Source organism: Temnothorax nylanderi, unplaced genomic scaffold, assembly GCF_030848795.1.
Source record: "Temnothorax nylanderi isolate EJ_2023f unplaced genomic scaffold, tnyl_v1.0 TNYL_tig0123_pilon, whole genome shotgun sequence".
NCBI lineage: Eukaryota > Metazoa > Arthropoda > Insecta > Hymenoptera > Formicidae > Temnothorax > Temnothorax nylanderi.
In genome coordinates, this window is record NW_027249185.1 from 296,806 (window position 1) to 312,552 (window position 15,747).

The 15,747-nt window shown below is 43.4% G+C and overlaps 1 protein-coding gene and 1 long non-coding RNA gene across 9 annotated transcripts in view; both read left to right on the forward strand.

Annotated features, from left to right (window-relative positions):
- Prosap (SH3 and multiple ankyrin repeat domains prosap) overlaps positions 1 to 15,747 on the forward strand; it is a 128,544-nt gene that overhangs the window by 20,342 nt on the left and 92,455 nt on the right. The gene's annotated exons all lie outside the window — the stretch shown is intronic.
- LOC139776585 (uncharacterized) lies at positions 8,241 to 14,542 on the forward strand. The gene is made up of 2 exons (XR_011719120.1): positions 8,241 to 8,400; positions 8,505 to 14,542. It is a non-coding gene; the product is annotated as an uncharacterized lncRNA (long non-coding RNA).

A 15,747-nucleotide genomic window follows, 5' to 3' on the forward strand; every position in this document is an offset into this window, starting at 1 on the left:
CTCATCGTGCTGTTATTCGTGTCCATTTAATCCACCCGATCGAAACGTTTACGCGCCTCTCTGCGGTTACCATCGAAAAATAATCGACTTATTACTTGGGCCCCGTTGCAGCCCGGGTAAATGCAGCGGCGGGAATAATCCTGCGGGCTATTCAGAGCGTGGCCTTCGCGGGAGAAAGATCAGAGCCTCCGTAAAAGTATAGAAAAGGGGACGCACCGCGTCATAATTATCATCTCTCATAACTATGCGGAATCGACAGATGCACGGACCCTTCCGGCTATCCTGAAACGTCCACGATCGCGTGAGCCTCAATGACGCTTCATTCATACACGAGCGCTTATTTTCGTTTCTTCTCATTAACACAAAGGGAAAATTTGAAAATTGCGCTGTGAGAAAAAATTCTTGAACGCACGTAAGAGTAAAATGTGTTTGCGCCAAGTATTGCGTGTTGTCTGAGAATATGTTTACGCCGGGGAAAAGAGTAAACGCGAGCGTGTTTTATCGCGGCGTGTCGCTTTTATAAGATATGGCGCGTCGTAACTGCGAATTAATACCGTTCGTGGTCGATCACGATTTCGCGTCGAGTATCGCGCTAATTACACGAAGCCGAGCAAGTTCACGGTAACGTAACGCGAGAAGGTTACTGTTACTTTTCCTGGTCTTCCATCCTCGCGCCTCGCGCCCGTCCCCTCCCGCCCTCTTACTCCTCGCCGGTTTCTTTGTCGTCTTCCCCCTTTCGCTGGAACGTAGCGTGAAGATAGGGAAGAAGAGGAAGAAACCGGGGAAGGGGAGGGAGAGGGAGACGCGGCCCGAGAGAAAAGAGTTGGCCCTCGAACTGACATTCGGATCGCCTCTCGCGATACTCGTACATAACAGCAGTCCTCTCCTCTCCTCTCCTCGTCCTCCCTCTCCCCAGCCCTCGCTCTCTCCCTCTTCTCCTCTCCGCCTCTCCTGGACTCCTCACTGAAACGGAGAGAAGTGCAGCAGCAACGGCGGCGGCAGAAACATCGCCTCTTCTGGGTTGCAGGAGTTGCGGTACTGGTCTAAGGGAATTACCGTTAGAAGAGCTGCACTCGCCTTACGTACTTCCTAGACTCCATGTTACACATATATACCTGCGCCTTCTGCACGGTCTCTGCGTATGCATCGCAACACACACACACACACACACACACACACACACACACACACACACACACACACACACACACACACACACACACACACACACACACACACACACACACACACACACATGGAAGTACACGGCTAAACACACACGCGCGCACACGTGCATGGCTTTTGCGCGCGCGGTAATGCCATGTACAGTGTGTGCACCGATATACGAAGTGGCCGTGCTTCCAGTTCCCGGCTGGGACGGTGTACGTTCTTCCCTATTTGCTCGCTTTTGTATAGGTGAAACTGGTAGCCGCTACAGACGACGCTGCAACGTTCAATCTATTCGGACATTCGATCATCTTGGCCGATCGTCAGCATCGTCGTGCAATCGAGCGCGTCGAGCTAAACTTCGGTGTTTCTGTGTCAAATTCGCGCCGCGCTGCACCGCACCGCACCGGCGCGTTTCGCGGATGCGAGTCGAGTTTACTGCAGACGGAGTTCAGCGAACTGCGTCGCGCGCGATATTGTTGCGAAGGTATTCTACTGTTCGAGGCGGCAATGTAGAGAATGTAGCGTATATTACACGACGTGCATACTTTTGAAAAATAATTATACATGGATAATGATCTCTATAAATGTATATTAATATGAGTATTATAGAAAGGAATGTGTACGATGTCGCAATATTGCGTTACACTCGATCGTAATTTACAAATGATGTAAGTCTCATTGTTAAACTTAACTCGAATCGTATAGCAGTAGGTATCTCCGAGTTTACTTTCATAATTCGTACCGTTATCTCTTAAGCATATCCGAGTTTGCAGGTTACGCGAGTTATCCGTTCATTCGGCCATTGTTAAATCAAGTCCGATGTAAGGAGATAAAACGCGTGTCGGGGGAAGGTGGCCGAAATATGGAGCAAACGGTCGCTCGCTCCGCGGGAAATGGTATGTGAGATTAATCGTGCAGGCACGCGGGAACAAAGGCAAATAAAAAGTTCTTGCGGTGTGCGGCGCGGCATTTTCTCGTTGCCGTTGCCGCAACGATATTCCCACTTTGGTCCCACGTTCCGCCACACATTGTGCACGTCTGCCCGGAGTGCCTCTTCTTCTTGCCTCTCTGCCCCGCGTCTCTGCGTCCCTGAACCTCACACTTGGCCACTCGGTCATTGTTCGGCTTACAATGAACCGTTTCGATATATATCCTACGTGCACTTAAGTGCCCCACACGTACACGGCGAGCCGGTGCACTTTCCCCGCGAGTGTATGTGTGCGCGGCATACGCTTACGAGAAAGAAAGAAAGAGAGAGAGAGAGAGAGAGAAAGAGACTTATACGCGTTCTTATACATTACCTTTTGTTAGCCGGCGCTTTAATTAGTACTGTAGCTCCTACGATCAGCAGAGTCAAAATCGACATAGCCTACCGCGAGACGCGCCACGGCACTGCAGAAGAGAAACATGATTGAGAAACGGTTTCGTCGTTTCTGCTGTACACCGTTCGGTCATTCCTCGCGCTCTTCGCTCGTGCTGACCGCACGGAAAAGCACCGCGGTCTCGTTAATTCGTGGCGCGACTGCGGAACTAATAGCTCGCTTTCTGCCAAGGGTATTAGGTAGGTAGCATCGAGAGCCGGCAGCCGAGAGCCGATCGAAGTCTTTCAAGATCTTGGACGGCAAAGTTATTTTCGACGCGCCGATCATTACATATATTTCTCGAGTTGGAGTTGTTTGCTAAACAATTTTGTTCTGAGTGGTACATATTTTACACAAATGGACATTTATAGATTATCCTTGTATATAGAGAGCGAATTTTTTTAAAATACAATTATTAACTTTATTCTTTATTTCTGTATTATTTTTCTAACATAGGGAGACAGTTTATTTTTATTATTTTCGAGTTATCGTTTTTTTAAATACATAATAAACGTAAAATTGGTAAAATTGGTTTGTCCCAATTTATTTGCTCTTTGAAGGACGAGCGTACTCGCGTTCGATACGGTTATCAATTGTCTTTAAGAGTATACCTATACGAACCAAAAATCTTGACCTCTTTTATGAGGAGTTGATCGAATCGATAGACCGAAGCAAGTAATAGTCCCTATAATTTCTTTTATGACCACATGATCGAGCTGTTCACCGTCACTTAAAATGTATGTAGTTAACATTTCGATATTTATATTAAAATTAACAATTTAAGAAAAAATATCTCTATAATGTATAATTTTATATAAGCCTTGTTTTGAGATTATAAAAAATGAATAATAAAATAGCAATCACTTGGATAATTAATCTCTCCGGAGAAGACATTTAATTCGACGAAATTGGATTAGATATTTTAATTGTACTACTTAACATCTCCAGAGATTGAAGGCAATTTATTAAAAGCTTAATAATGGGATTAGCTTTTGAAAATATAACTGGACTTGATACTCATTAAGAAACTTAAGATTCGATTACAGTTAAGGCGCATACAAAGCCTCCGATCATCAAGGTTATCAAACATTCTGTAAATTCATATATACCTGTCTCGCTACTTTCATCCGTCTCAACCCAACCGTGAACCGCACATCAAATTAGTGTACAGCCATATCCGACCGTTATATTAACGTAACGAATCGAGCGTATTCAGGGAAATACCTTTGTCGACCCTGACATAACGGAAGACACACTCCCCGGGTATCCCATCCTTGACCATCGAAAGCACGTAGTCCTGCTCGGCCATGTAAAGCATGAAAAGGCACTCGTAGATATACATATATAAGACCGAATGCGCAGAGCCGTGCAACGCGAGATCAACGAGAGTTCGACGGCTACGCTCGCCGTACGAAAATGAATTATTCTTGATCGCGTGTCGATTTTGCAACGTCCGATGCGAATTAATGAGCGTAAAGCGGGTCGATTTCGAACCATTCTCCTGTTCGACGCGCGCCAGAATTTTGCTTTTCGCGAACGTTATTAGTCGAGTCGCCTTGCCCGAAGCAAAGTCGTTGTTACACACCAGGTATTGGATCACGCTCGTGGCCACGCGAGCCGGATTAATTAGCGTTAAGCGCTAATTATCATCGTTACAGAACATTCAACGGCCGTGAAAGTGTCAGGCGACCGTACCGGATTTCTTTACGTGCTGCATGAAAAAGAGCATCGCTTAGCGATGCGCGTGTCGGGTGCTCGCAAACGATTTTATGCTGCACGTCGCGTGTACATCCGCCATCTTATTATGCGGAGGCGTGGAATTTCAGATTACCACTTAATTGTCTTAATTATCATAATCTTGATCGGTCTAGATTAACCAAGGCCGAAAAATTGCGGTTTCGAAAGATATCTCTATCGCTCGCATTTGAAATGTTAATTAAATTATGTTTCAAGATTGCTATTTTCAATCGTTTAGAGTACATCAAATATCAATTGAAAAACCGCGATTTCGAAAGATATCTTTCATCGCCTCTTTGCCTCAAGTGCGCGTGAAATTGCAATTAAAAACGGCTATAACGTCGATCACAATTTAGATAACAATTACGAAAACGAAGAATCGCCGTTTGGAAAATAAATTTCTACGTCTCTTTTTACGCTTGTCCTTTTAGGGATCAAGTGTTAAAATGTTAAATGCTCGCTGAATTCCGCGGTACAAAACGGGACTCGTAATGACCGCGTAGTTAGCGCCGCGAAACTTTGTACGGCCACGTGCTCGTTAGTCGGAGAGATACACACGCGTATATGTGCGCGTGTTACACGCGCGAACATCGCACCCTTATTACACGAACATCATAACTGGAAATGGATATACGCTTATCCCTCTAACATGTACGCGCCAACACCAACAAGGCGCTTGTAAGTCGGTGGCTGACCACGAATGCATACTACTCGTTTGTAATTACGTGTACATTCTATAATTCACGCGCGGTACGAGCGATCGTTGCCGCACGATGCCTTATCTTTCGGTTAAATTGTCTTGGACGGTACGTGAAACGTGTCATTTCGGACATAGTATAATTATCAATAATATCCTGTCCTTTTTACATAGCCGCACTCAATATAATAGAGCGGTCTGAATACGAAAGCATTAATCAAAATCTGTAAAGGAGAAATCAATTCTCATAAGAATATAAAATTAAATATAATTTCAGATTGGAAAGGTGATCTAATTATAATTTTAGATATTAGATTGTAGCAATTATATAATTAGTTTTCTCTTTGCACTGAATCTTTCAATATCATAAAATTATTATTAATTTGATTGAGATCAGCATTCTTTTTAAAGATTAATTCTAGATTAGTAAATTGATGAATGCAAGAAGCTACAAAAAACGTGAGACAAAATAACAACTCTGATAGAAATTTACTACTACACTGTTAAAGGTTAGAGGATGAAATTTAAACCAATACCATGAGTTAGATTTATTTTGTTATTTTTAACTACCATGTGCGTCAAAATTTATTAGCTTGAAACAAAATAGGATTATTTTAACTCCATTGGTTTAGTCAAATTAACATTGTTTTAGTTAAATTAACTACATATTGAGTAGGAGCAGTGGCGACCTACGGAATAGTTAAAAATTACTCAAAATTGAGTTGAATTTAACCCTATGAATTTAACAGTGTAAATTATAGCTTTATTCTGGTTTTTTAATTTTTCTGTAAGGTAAATGGACCAATGCCGGGACATTTAACCCTTACTTGCCATACTTCTGTAGAATCACGTACTTGCCACACTGGGATGGAATCTACCCCAGCGACAAAAATTGTTATAACAAATAAGCTATTCAATGTTTTAACTTGCCAATGTAGGTTATATAGCCAAAAATTAAAATTATGTATGATAAAAAATTAAAATAGCAAAAAAAATGAATGGCTTGAGGGGATAGTGGCATGCTCGAACTATTGACAGATGTCGCTATAGACCCGCTCTCCGTAGGTTTAGGTACTTAAAATTAAGGGAATGGTCGTGGGGTTGATTTGCAACCCAGTGTGGCAAGTAAGGGTTAAGACCTATGTCTGGACACCTTTATCATTTTAGTTTTTAAGTAAGTATAACGCGAATTAAAATCAAAGATAAAAATATAATACAAGAAAAATATTTTTATCTTTGGTTCTGTGATTTTAATTCGCGTTATAACTTATTTAAGGACTAAAATGATAAAAATGTCCAGACATAGGTACGTGTCCAGGTACATTGGTACATTTACCTTACATTCTGAAACATTCTAGCATATCTCGACGTAATTGAATCCTATAATCCATATCGACGTAATTTGATCAGATCTATACGCTGAATGCCATTTTGGTTTACCCTGACCTATTCCGGCATTACTTCGATGCAGTTTGATTTATCTCAACTGTAATTCTGGCAAACACACCCGGCATACTCTCGCGCGCCGCGGAACTCTGAGAACGCGCGAGCACGTAACGAAATCTCGTGCGAACCGCGCGCGAATTTATGCGGCCGCGCCGGGCCGCAGAGAAGGCCGACGTTATAGTCCGGAGTGAAAACACGTCGGTTGTATAAATTTCACATGGCGCGGGCGGGTGTACGTGCCGCATGCATTACGCGTACATCCATCGGCGTGGATGCCACGCCCCTGTTGCAGGAGGATCGTAACCGATCCCGGGGTTGCGGCGCGGTTAGTATGGCTATCATCGCATAACGTACACACTTGTAAAGCCTCACGTAATATACGTAATGCGACCGGGGCCAGGCCGCGGAACGGAGATCGACCGGGGCGCGTACGAGAGTCTGCGAGCGTATCTCGTTTGTAATTAGCGCCCCGGAACACATCGGGAGAGAACGAGCTCGCGTGGGTGTGCGACGCGGCGCCGCGCGGTGTGGGTGCGTTTACGGGTGTGTGCGCCCATTGGCGTATTAAACGTGCACGTAATACGGTAATATTTGCGCGTTTCGACGCAATTAAGCGACCGTGCTGTTCGGTTCTCACGAGTCCCTTTTCCTTGTCTCTGCCCCCGCGCGCGAGCGCGCGGGATATTCGCCTCTCGCGATCGGCAGGACTCACAGGACCGAGCCGCCGACGCCGACGTGTGCGTGCGCTGAAATATCGAGCGAAACGGCCGCTCTTGACTCGGGTGAATGTCGATTATTACTGTCGAAGAAAGGCAACCTTCGGTGGGTTCGCGGGTGGTCGCGGGAGCATGACATACGACGCGATAATTCTCCTGTTCCGCTTTCGAAGGGACTTTGTGTAATTTTGACGTTTCTGCCATCGAGATTTATACTCGTGGAATTTTTACCCTTCTGGTTTGTCATTAGCGACCGTAATGACGTACTTCGTTTTATTCCTTTATCTTCTGGAATAATCCAAGTTTTGCTAAAGGCGAAAGTTTGATTATTCTTGAATGAACAAGAGCTGCATGTCCTTTCTACTATAATAGCCTTACTAATTTTCTGAGAATATAAGATCGAACTTGGGTTTTTCCATAGATAGTTTAGAAGTAGTTTTCCGTAAACCTTGGCCTCTCTGTACTAGACATATATGAGCATAAATATTACCTCGTCTTCGTCGTTCTGCCACTCGCTCCATTTCTGTCCATGTTAGACTAAACGTGCTTACGTTTGCCGCTACGAGGCCGAATATCGGGTTGCTGGGTTTCGTTCTCGCTTCTCTTCCACTACTATTTGTATCTTTTTTCATTCGTGGTAAAGAATATAAAGGCCTATTGAGATAAAAAGTTTTTTTTTCGCGCGTACTGTTTTATCTATTATATGATCTAAAGACATTACTGATTTTTGCGATACGCGACGTTCTTCGAAAAGATTAATACAATTCGTATTAAATCATAAAAATTTCATGATTATTAAAATCCGCGTGAAAGTTTTAAATTAAAATAATACACAGAGTATATCAGTGTAAGAAATTACGATAAGAAATCACATCTCCAATCGTATGTAAACTATTCTCGCATGATAGTTTGAGTGTCATTCTAAGTAGGCCTTAAGGCACGTTGCCGTTACTCTTATCGGATCACTAACGATGCTGACGACGCTCGATGCCGACGACAGCAACAATGTCGGCCGTTGCGACTTGAAACCAAAGACGATCTCGACGGCAATTCAACACGAACGAAAATCGTCGAGCGCACACGTTCCGTAGTCTCAGTTCGGTTTCTCTTCTCGAGCGTGGTGGTTCGTTCTTCATGCCAGCTCTCTTCGCTTCAATATTTCGTCATCGAATGTATTGGTAATCGCGGTTGGGGAGTGATTAATTCGGATGCCTTGGCGATCTCTCACTTCCCGGATTAGTCGGTGATAGGAGGATCTGTCGTCAGATTTCAGGTATCTATATTTGGTTGAAGAAAGCTCTGAATCTACCGTACTTTCTGTCAGTATTATTGTACTGTCACTGATTAACTTTCTTTTTCTTAATTAATCGTTAACAGGCTCGAACTTCGTTCTTGGTAATCGCTTGACCAGTAGTGCGACAAAGAAAGTGCGGTTTCCACGTCTGCCCAGGTATCGTGTCTCTGCCGTGGTCATCAGACGAAGTCGCTCGTGCGATCGATCAAAATCCAACGAAAGAGAAACCATTCGTCACTATGGATAGAAGCTTTACGAGTCTTCTCGAAAATATGAAGTCCTCTTTAAGAGTTATTTCACTTCGGTAAACTTTACAGGAAACCACACATTAACCCGAGAACGGGCGCCTCATTTTTTTGTGCATAAACGGTCACCTACTTTTACGCCCCAATTAAAATCGTTGTTATTAATTATATATTACATATTTTTGTTTGTTTTATAATTTATCAGTATTTGAGGACAATGTATATAGATTTACTTAACATTTTCCGAGAGAATTAAGGAGAAACCAAAAAAAATATTTAAAAACGAAAGAAGCACATAAAAATTAGTGTAATGTGAGCTTTATTTTTTCGCCGTTGGGGTGTTTAAGTAGCTCTAAGCGCCCGTTCTCGGGTTAATTAAGATTTATTCATGTTTGAATTAATATATAATTTAATTCTTATTTGCTAGATTCCTTATGTTTTCTTTTTTTCCTGTCACTTTTCTGTCTGCTTGCGGAATGATTATAATCGCTTCGCATCAGCTTTGCAAATCTTTATAAATCTAATAATACTTTCTTTCGATATTCTTACACTCGTGTCTCTCTATTTTACTTCGTCATCCTAACGGAAAAATCATCTCGGATTCTCGCATGACTCTTAAAACTAACGAGGCATCATGGGATAATTAGTTGTCGGAATTCATCAGCTATAACGTTTCACCTTGAGCTACGAGCGGTAAATGCATTCGTAAGTAATCTTACTTCTATTTGCACGTCATTAAAATTCTTACGCGACCGCGTGACAAAAATGCGATCGGTCTACGGTTTTATTGAAAGTAACATCCACACTTCTTCGTGCAATTTAAGCGCAAAGTAGGGTTTCTTCTTTGAAAAGACGTCACGATACATTACATCGGTATCATTACATCGATATTACGATCGATAACTGTTCGAGGAAGCAATAGAGGGTGGGCTCAAAGCAAAGTATCTACGCACGTCGCGTACAAATGTTGGAAGTTGTAATACATGCGTTCAGCCATATTTAATGGCGATAACGGCTCCGTTAAATACCGATCCAACGATTTTACTTCCTTCGGGCAACGCGATGGGATGATCCATAGATCGAATCGCAGCATGCAGTCCGATTGATAGCTTCCACTTCCACGTTCTAAGATCTTACGTCCTTTTACGAGAAAATATGATATAAAATATATCGCTGCATATATTTTTTAACATTTATTATCAACAAGAATAGAGATTAGATTATTATTCATGAAAAATTGTATTTTAATAAATTGTTTTTATATAATCCAGTTAAATTGCCAATGGAAATAACGACAAAATTTGCTTAGCAAGTATATCTTGTATTATATTCTGTGTGTTTAATATTTTATGAGGGCTTACAGTATTGCATTATGTACGTAACGCAAAGAACCGAACGCACGTACATTCTCGTTCTCTTTCGCCGCTTTTTGTCCCGTATTGTCGCAAGGTGAACGAACGAAATGGCTTCTAAGAAGCTGATCGGATCGTTCGTGATTGAATGTCGGATCGGAAGAAACGATCGTATTGTGAGCCGCGCCGCGCGATGGTACCGGGCAAAAATATCGAGACGAAAAGCCGAGAAGTCGTGAAGCGGAACAGTGTCATTTATAAATCATTCGATAGCACGGCCTTTCCGATGGGAATTGTTTCGCGTTCCTCGGCAAGAGCTTCGCTAACTTCCATCGGTTTTATCCTCCGTCGTTTTATCCCTTATGCACCGCGTCGCGAGAGTATCTTCCCTTTATTATCGAATCGCTAAACATTTACGACAGACCGGTGCGCTGTATATTCTCGTTTTCGGAGCCATCACTGGAGTGCTCTATCAAATAAATCATTGTCGTTAATGCCGCCTTTGACAAGCACGTAACGTAGGTCGAAGCGACGTGTCGAAAGTATACACACGCATATTTGTCGGCTCGTCAAGTCAAGTACGCGACACATATTTTCTTTCATCTTTCGCGTATGTGCGAGAGCGATATTTTTACGACGCCCCGTGTCGGTGTGCTCTCCGTGCTCGATAGGATATGCGGCCTTATCTCCGCGCACATGAGTGTGGCTCGTTGTGCCTCGCGCCGCGCCGCCAGGAAGGAAATTGCATCACACCCGCGTCTACACTCGCAAAGCGCGAAGATTGGCATACGCGACAGATTTCAAATTCTCGTCGCTATAAAAGATCGCGTCGTAAAAAAAAAGCGCCGAAGAGTTTTGCAAGAGTTGCGCAAGCTCTTAAGCCGCAATAAAAACATCCTCGTGCAGTACGAAAATTATGATCGGTGCCTCTCGCTGCGTCGCTCGGTTTCAAGGAGAAACTCCTTCTCACGCTATTTTCCGCCGATGTGTAAAACTTGCGTTCTTTTAATTTACGATCGTTAAGCGGCGCGCAAACTTTTAACGCGCGCGTAAGAAATCGGGGCCGGTCTGATTTTAAGCCTCTAAGCGATATTCGATCGCGAGGAATTCTTTCGCGGCAGCTCGCGAACTCTCCCGTTGTACGATCGCGCGCATACGAAACGCGCATCTGAATCGCACGCGTGATTTCCACCGAAAAGAAAGTGATTCCGTCATCGAGAGACGCAAACGGCACCTTCGGGCCGGCGTAACGATCCTTTCACCGCCAATAGAGAAAAAGGGAAAGGTCCGTTACTATTTTATGAAAATCTCCTCTCGCCGCTTCTCCCGTCCCGTCCGTCAGCTGAGCGCGAACGCTCAGGTAACGCTCGGTAGAAAAACGATCGTGCGACCGCGCATTTTATAGGCGTTTCGTGAAAGGAACTCCAAGGATCCCTCCTTTCAGTTTTCACGACGACGCGACGCCGACGCAACGAAATTCTCTTAAGCGCATACAAATGACGCTCGCCTATGCATATTCATGCTTCCCGGACGTACGCGCGGCTATATACCGATGTCCGAAATAATTACTTTGTCTACAGGGCGCGAAGGGTTTTATTCGTCAACGTGATCGCGGTACGGAATTTTCTTACCGCGCAGACTCTTAACGCACGTTCATCTCTCTCTCTCTGTATCCTCCGGGACATGAGATATTCAAGTGGATAGTTGCAGGGGCAAGGAGTCACGTAACGTTCTCACGAAAGCCGGATTATCTCGTAGATAAATGACCATTTTCTAGTCTATCAGTATGTGTTATGCAGCGGCGCGATAGTGCTCGGAAACGAGCGGCTTATCATTCATTGAACTTGCAACTGGATAATCTTAAGGTGCGCTATAAATATGACATATGCTCTCTATCTACCTGCTTCCGATAGAGAGAACGCTCTTTCGCTGTCGTGTTTTATCAATCGTGACGATTTCGATGTGTCGATATGGAATGGTGGGAGCTCACGCGCGCGCGCGTTTGCATATCAGACCAAGCACAAGCATGCCGGCCGCACTTATTACTGGAGAGATTGCACGTTACCTCTCGTTACATTTTATACGGTGGTGCGTGCGGCAACGCATACACGGGGATATAATACGTTAAGTAAACCGCAGTCGCCGCCGCGTACGGCTGCAAATCTAATTAGTTGTACTTTCGAATTCAGTCGATTATGCATTTTCCCATGGCCTAATCACGTCGCTCCGTTATGTTGGCCTTGTAACATTTTTGCGCGCATCAGTCGGTAATAAACATACGGCTAAAGATGAACGGGAATTGTGATCGGCGTTGTAAAAATCGAAGGCGAAGTTCAACGCTCATTCGATTACAAGTAGAATTTTATTGGCGTGTTAACGATTATATAAGACAATAAAAGTATTGTGAGCTTGTAGATCGTAGAAACTTGATAAATAATCTCGCGTAAATGTACCGCTGATGTTATCCGTTCCGCTAAATTTATTTTGACATTTTAAAGACGCCGGGCGTTTCGCGCTTGGCTTTTCTTCCTTCGCACACACGTCGCTCGAGAGTTTCTCGCAATAAACAAATTTTATCTCTCTTTTTTTTTCCGCATCATGTACCGCAATTAAGTCCCGCTTTTGCTCGCCACTGTACGTCACAGAACGCAAATCACTCGCGCGATTCTATTTTGCTTTCTCCCTTTTTGCACTCCGATTTCATCGAGAACCGCACTGTCGGCAGCGCGACTCACTTTTATCAGCACTAGCGGTCCCCGCCTTATCGCTAACAACTTCTCGCTGCGAAGCACTAACATTTTTTTCCGAGTCTAAACGTATTGTAGAACTTTCTTTGTCTTTAGCTTTATTTTGCGTTTTATCATTTTCAATTTTTTTCTTGCGGAATCGTCTGTCTTCACAGACGACATTTATGCAGCAAAACTACCGCTTTCTACTTTTTCTTTCTTTACACGCTATGCTTTTTCCTCACGCCGATCTTTGTCTCGATACAAAGTGGACACGATCCGCTGCTTGTAGTTTCATAAAATGTTTTAGAGGAAAGAAACGGGTCTCTCTCTAATTCTCACGTTGTTTTTCATTTCATTTCCGCGGTCGAATACGGAGCTGCGGAAAGGTGCGCATCCCGAGAAAGGTGTTCCCGAATTCTCTCGCTGGTGAATTTTTTTTCGACGTAGGAATCACCGCGACGGCGCATATCACCAGTTTTCACGATGTCCAGGAATGCGAAGGCTTCTCCTCCCCTGGTGGAGAACTCTCCGCTGTCTCCGATATTTTCCTGACCTGGTGTGATGTGCCGTAGTGGTTTTTCCTGCGTCGTCTGTCCGTCACGATTCTCGAGAGAAGATATTCCGCCTGTCGAAGATTGCGATATCGTAAAGATGTAGTGGCGCAGCGCATCACACGGAGATAGCCATTAAGGACTATTGAAAGGCGTCTTTATAGCGTTAGTTTAATAATCCATTCTACATTCGAGGAATACAGCTGAGTATAGATGAACGGCTTCAAGCAAGATAAATCGATAGAGGTTACATCACATTTTCTGTTCGTACTATTCGGCATAGTTACATTCGGACGAATAACTTGTATTGATTGTATTAATTTTGATGGAGCGATTTTCTCCTACCTATTGGGATTTTACTTCCATTTAATTCTTAATAGGATTGTAATTTATTCGATATAATTATTTATTTATTAGTATTAGTATTAATTAATGGGACTCTGATTGTTTCTATAGTAATTATACATGTAACGCGATGTAATATCGCTAACAATGTGATTCGGCGCGTATCATAATTGTATTTATCTTCCGTATAGCATTAAAATTGTTAATCCGACAGTGCACATCTGTATGAACGATTGTAATAATCTTATCGGCCATGACCGACTACACGAGGATTGATTAAATCGCTGGGGACCCCAGCGGACCTGAGCAAACTCGTTTCGAGCATGGAATCCGCTTATGTCTCATTTCGTCCCGGTTTCGTCCGCGTCCTCTCGTTTATTTCTCGGTAGATACCAATACACGCGGCGGCGGCTCGCGTGACTTCCGGCGCGTGTACCCGATCGTGTAATCCGTGAAAGATAATTAACACGCGTTCGTTACGCCTTCTCTCTTTCTCTCTCCCCGTCGATTCGCGCCGTCAAAGAAGCGCGCGCGCGCGCGCGCATTCGGTCCGTTTGGTGCGTAATAAATGATCATGCGGGACCGCGAGGCGTGCTTTTCCGATATAGTAGTCCTCTTCGCCGACGCATGCGCGCCTTAATAACGTAATATCGTTCCCCGGAATTTTTTGATCATCATCGTAAGGTGGGACAAGTTTATTAATGGCACGGTTGTGCACGTAGCGATACGTTTTTTATCGTTGTTGATTAATGATGAGAATAAAAAAAAAAACACGCGTATATATGTCGTATGTTACTTGTTGTTATGTTGCTCTAAAAAAAATGTAACGTGTTGAAAAAGAAACAAGTAAATGAAATGTATACCTAATTTATTATACTTAATAAACAAATGATACTTAATTTATTCCACCCTTATTTCCCGCGGGGCCGCGCGTTCGTTCCGATAATGCACATTGTTAGCATACCTCAGAGAAGTATGCGATTATGATTGCCCATCATTATATTTACAAGCGAGTACTATGTAAATCAAATAAGTCATATTAGAGCATCGTGGTCAAGGTCGGCCGTCTTGGGAAATCGCCTTGCTTGTATTAAAACCGCGTGTCAGATACTCGTTCTAACCGGAGGTACCCGTTGAAACACCTAATTACTTTCACGCACAGCGCCGCAAAAACGGCCTACATCTCCGATCGCCACGGAAACGCATAGTTTATATAGACGAAAGTCGATTATTTCGACTTTGCGCTTGCCGATCTAAAGCAGGTCGGCCAGCATTAGACACGCTTCGAGGCCCGTAATTATTAACGCGCTGCCGGTAAGCCAACTATATCATTTGGTATGCATCGTCACTGTCAGTGTTTAACTTTTACCGCGGAAAATTGCGCGACAAGTATCCTGCGACATACCGATGGTTAAACTTTTTCTTTCGAAAATTCAACGTCAACGTTTTTAATTGGAGACTAAACGATAATAGTAATGAATATGTATGTATCATGTATGAAAACTGTATCAATTTTAATTATCAAAATATTAAAATTATTAAATTATAATAATATTCTTATCACTTATTCAAAATATTAATATATATTTAAATACAACCGTTTTAATTTTATACAGAGTATCATGTAAATGTTTCGTCGAAAATATATATCCTGAAACTAAAATATCGTCGTGCAATGAAAAAGTATACGTTTCCGGCCAGGTTACCACTTGCTTTTTTATTTTCGTCTCGAGTGCTAGTAACACCACGTGCGGAGGAGAAAAAAAAATAAGTGACTCCGGTGAGTCTGCTCGTGCAGGAATATACACACAGGGTGACTCGGTGATTTACGAGCGGCGATTTCTCGTGCTCGGCCTCTTCTCTCGCGTCTCTCGATCCGTCCGATAGATTCGAGTCCGGAACAAGGGAGAGTACTCGATAGATCGAGACGCGATTAACGCGATGGCGAAGTCAATTTCGACCCACGAGGGTATCCGGACTGATTGCAAAAGTCTCCATCGTGCGCGCGCGCGCGCGCGCGATGGACGTTACGGATGTAACGTTGAGGTATCTTATTTCATTACACATCATGTCCGGTATCGAATTATCTTTCGAACAATCGCGC